Source organism: Apium graveolens, chromosome 11 (assembly GCF_009905375.1).
Source record: "Apium graveolens cultivar Ventura chromosome 11, ASM990537v1, whole genome shotgun sequence".
In the NCBI taxonomy this organism is placed as follows: domain Eukaryota; kingdom Viridiplantae; phylum Streptophyta; class Magnoliopsida; order Apiales; family Apiaceae; genus Apium; species Apium graveolens.
This window is the reverse complement of record NC_133657.1, coordinates 23,450,245-23,455,110: the sequence shown is the minus strand read 5'-3', so window position 1 is coordinate 23,455,110 and position 4,866 is coordinate 23,450,245. Positions and strand designations below refer to the sequence as shown.

At 37.2% G+C, this 4,866-nt stretch overlaps 1 non-coding gene across 1 annotated transcript; it reads right to left on the bottom strand.

Annotated features, from left to right (window-relative positions):
- Positions 1–4,337: 4,337 nt before the first annotated feature.
- Positions 4,338–4,444, bottom strand: LOC141699237 (small nucleolar RNA R71). The gene has a single exon (XR_012565713.1). It is a non-coding gene; the product is annotated as a small nucleolar RNA R71 (small nucleolar RNA).
- Positions 4,445–4,866: the final 422 nt, after the last annotated feature.

Sequence of the window (4,866 nt, the reverse complement as noted above, 5' to 3'; positions counted from 1 at the left end):
TTGCATCTGTTGATATGTTGCTTGTTGGTTGGTTGAGTTATTCAATGGGATCGTTACATTCATATAGTTGCATTCATGCATTTTTGTTTCTTGTTCTTTGAGTCTGTTTATGCTTGAGGACAAGCATCGATTCAAGTTTGGGGGTGTGTTAAGTGGCATTTATGACACTTATTTATGCTATAATAAGCTTTGAGTTGGTGTATTTGTACTCAAGTTATTTTTGTTTTAACGTGTTTTCGACTGTTTTTGTAATTCAGGCTTTACTTCATGAATCAGGTGAATTAGCATGGTTTTAATGCTAATATGGTGTTTAGGATGTGTTTGAGTAAAAGCTTGGAAGATTGGCTCGAAGCTGCAAGGAATAAAGGAGAAGAAATAAACTGGCAGAAGATCGGCGCAACCCTGTTGTTGAAGCGCGCGGGCGCACCATGCAGCAGGAAGTCGGCGCGCCCGCACTGTTGAAGCGCGCGGCCACGCTGGGTCGGGATAAACAAATCCTGATTCTTTTATAATTCGAATTGCTGGACTCCCGGGATGCATGCACTGCTATATAAACGTATCTTAGGTCGTTTTTAATAACAAGAAGTCAGAGACGGACCAGAGCGCAAGGAGAAGATGGCAAGAGACCTTTTGGCACAATTCAACGAAGGCGAAGATGCTCTAGTTTATTCTTGTGAATATTTGTTTGAGTTGTAATTTGGATGCTTGTTTCTTGTTTTTCTGAACCTATAATCTCGTTTGTACTTGGTTTTATTTATTCGTATAAAGACTACGTTTGCTATATCATGTTTTCATCGGAACCCACGTTGATGATGAGTCCGATTATGGGCTAATCGTTATCGTGGGGTTTTAACGGATTTATTTATGGATTTCTTTAGTTAAATTATTTTATGCCTTAGTATATGGTGAATGTATGATATCCTAGTATTGGTTGTGCTTATTCATCTTATGAGCGTCGCGAACTTATAAAATAGCGTGTTAATTCTTAATGAAGCGAAAGTGAATTTAAGGATTTAGAACTTGCCATGCTAGCATAGGTTCATGTCATTGTTATGCATAATTCATAGGTAATTTTAACCATCTTACTTGCCCCATGTAATCAAGATAGATAATTTGTGCTTAAATTGTTATGTTGTCAAATTCTATAGATATATAGGGTCTCAATATAATTGGTGCCTATTCAACTTCTATCTCTTTTGTGGATGTCTGGTAAAATGCTACTCGTGCAACGAAAGTTGGCGTTTATCAGTTTCGTGTTATCTGATTAGTGTCATCACCATTGCATGCTAAGGTTAAGAATAATAAGGCTATTGAATGAAGTATTTAATAAAATTAGAATCCCATGTTTGTCATATATATCAATTCAGTCAATCTTATTATCGTAGTTATAATTGTTAGTATAATTCTTAGTTATAAACAACCTCAATTTGTTATCGTCTTAGCATTAGATAATAACCATACATTGGTGCTTAGTTGCATAAATTAGATAGTTAACCAATATAGTCTCTATGGGAACGAAGTAGAAAAGATTATATACTACTTGCGAATTCGTATACTTGCGGTTAGCGCATGTTTAGCGACTAACAGGAGGCGAATACAGTTAATTCGATCAACTAGACAAAGTTTCAACATAATCAAACAGTTTTTATATAAAAATCTTATAAAAACTTATTACACAAGTACTCTCTCGAAAGGATGAACTAATATCCTTGAGAGCTACTAGGTTATGCGAAAGAGATAACAATGTCACAATGCATATAGCATGAACCTAAACTATGCTTTTATAGAGTACAACTATCAATGTATAAGGAATCATATTCTATTAACAACAAGAAAACCTATATAATTGCTTCTGAGATAAAGTCATCCACCGCCCTTATATTCCTGTTTCTTTTTCCTTTTCAAAGATCAACTAATGTGACAAATACTGATCTCATCACCCGTTGACATCATCATCCATCGAATACCAACATCCGTCGATATCATCATTCGTTGATGCTTCTACTCATCATTCGTTCATGCTTGTAGTCATCATCCGTTGATGCTTCTGATAGTTTCTGTTTGATATCATCAATTGGTCCTAACAATCTCCCCCTACTTGTTCATTATGGAATTATGGACAAGTTCCAATTGATGATGTCAAAATTATCTAAATGCAGGAACCAAGTATGCATATTTGTTGAGTGCCATTTATGACACTTTATAATGCTCTATTAAGCTTTGAATTGATGCATCTGTACTCAAGTTGTTGGTGTTTTAATGTGTTTTCTAGTGTTTTTGCATTTTAGGCAGTATCTAGGTAATCAGGTGAAATAGCATTGTTTTGGTGTTAATTTGGTATTAAGGTGGTGTTGGAATGAAAGCTCGTGGAAAGTTGGCTCGAAGCAGCAAGGAAAAGAAGAAATCAGAAGTTTTTTCCAGAAGTATGGCCCACCCGCGCTGGTCAAGCGTGCGGCCGTGCCAGTTTGTCAGAGATGCAGCGCGCCCGCGCTGGTCAAGCGCGCGGCCGCGCCAGTTTGTCAGAGATGCAGCGCGCCCGCGCTAGTCAAGCGCGCGGCCGCGCCGGGTCGGGATCACAGAATCTAATTACGATTGGAGGACTTCTATCTTGCATGGGATGCTATATATATTCAAATAAAGGATGTTTTCAAGAGAGAGACGTACCAGAGCACAAGGAGAGCCGTAAGAAGACTGTGTTAGGACAATTCAATGAAGACGAAGAAGATCTTGTTTTTACTTGTGAATCTTTGTTTTAAGTTGTAACTTGGACGCTAGTTTTCTTATATGAACCTTACTCTTGTTTCGTACTTGGTTTTGTTATTTAATCAGTATAAAGACTATATTTATTATACCATGCTTTCATCGGAACCCACGTTGATGATGAGTCCGATTATGGGCTAATCATTATCGTGGGGTTCTAGCGGATTTACTTATGGATTTCTTTAGTTAATTTGTTTTGATACCTTAGTGTGTGGTGATTGTATGATAACCTAGTATTGGTTATGCTTATTAGTCTTATAAGAGTCGCGAACTTGTAAGATAGCATGTTAATCTTTAATGAAGCGATAGTGAATTTAAGGATTTAGAACTTGCCACGCTAGCATAGGTTCATGTGTTATTATTATGCATGATTCGTACATAATTTTAACCATCTTACTTGCCCTGTGTAATCATGATATATAACTTGTAGTTTACACCTTTATGTTGTCAAATTCTATAGACATATAGGGTCTCAATATAATTGGTGTCTATTCAGCTTCTATCTCTTTTGTGGATGTCTGGTAGTATGTTATTCGTGCAACGAAAGTTGGCATTTAGCAGTTTCATGTTATCTGATTAGTGTCATCACCATTACATGCTAAGGTTAAGAACAATAAGGCTATTGAATGAAGTATTTAATGAAGTTAGAATCCTATGTCTGTCTCATATAATATACAATTCTCTTTACTCTCTTAGTTATAATTGTTAGTTTAATTCATAGTTATAATCAAACCCAAATTATTATCGTCTTAGCATTGGATAATAACCAAATCATCGGTGCATATGTCCATAAATTACATAGTTAACCAAAGCCAGTTTCTGAAGGAACGAACTAGAAACAATTCTATATTACTTGTGAATGTGTATACTTGCGTGAATTATTAGCGCGTGTTTAGCCCTAACAAGTTTTTGGCGCCGCTGCCGGGGACTGCAATGTTAACTTTTAGTTTATGTGTCTGTCATCAGTGATCGTTAAAGTTTATTGACTCGGACATTGTTACTTACCTACTCTTTTTCTTGTCATATTTCAGGTAATGTAGCGATCGTTTATGCAAACGCGTTCACGAGTTCGTAGGAGAATTCTGGAAAAAGATGAGGAAGAAGTTGTAGAGGAGCGAAGGGAAGATTTTGAGGACAAAGAGAAAGTAGTAGAAGAAGAGAAAATTGAAGAGCTACATTTATTAGAGATGGGGGATCAAGCAGATAATACTAAGGATTTGATGGACTATTCTAAGCCTAAGATCAATGATATTCAGTCAAGCATCATCAGGCCAGCCATCACGGCTAACACTTTTGAGATAAAGTCGAGCATGATTCAGATGATACAGAACTCAGTTCAGTTTGGGGGTTCTCTTACTGAAGACCCCAACATGCACATCAGGGATTTCATCGAGATCTGCGACACTTTCAAGTTCAATGATGTGTCTGAAGATGCTATCGAGTTGCGACTATTCTCATTCTCTTTGAGGGACAAAGCGAAGTATTGGTTACATTCTGTACCACTGGGGTCTATCACCAAATGGGAGGATCTTGCTCAAAACTTTCTCACTGAATTCTTTCCTATGGCGAAGATAGCTGCAATCAGGAATGCTCTTACTCAATTTGCTCAGCAAACTGGTGAATCTCTGTGTGAGGCTTGGGATCGATATAAGGAGATGCTAAGGAAGTTCCCACACCATGGCATGCCTGATTGGATGATTATCAACTGTTTCTATAATGGTTTAGGTGCACAATCTAGACCTATGCTCGATGCAGCATCTGGTGGAGACTGACGGGCTAAAAGCTGCAATGAAGCTTATGAGTTGATTGAGCTAATAGCAGCCAATGAATATCAGAATCCTACACAAAGAATGTTACAAGGAAAGGTAGTAGGAATTCTGGAAGTGGATCAAGCTACTGCTATAGCTGCTCAACTTTAAGCTTTGACGATGAAAGTGGAGTCTTTGGCTATTTATGGAGTCAACCAGATCACTAGTGTTTGTGAGCTTTGTGTATAATATCTGGGATATACCGTGTAATTATTTTTGCTAATTAAATAATTATTATGTGTGTTCAGTATCTATTCTGTGAATTAACTGTTACGTGTTATTTGTATTTGAATATTCA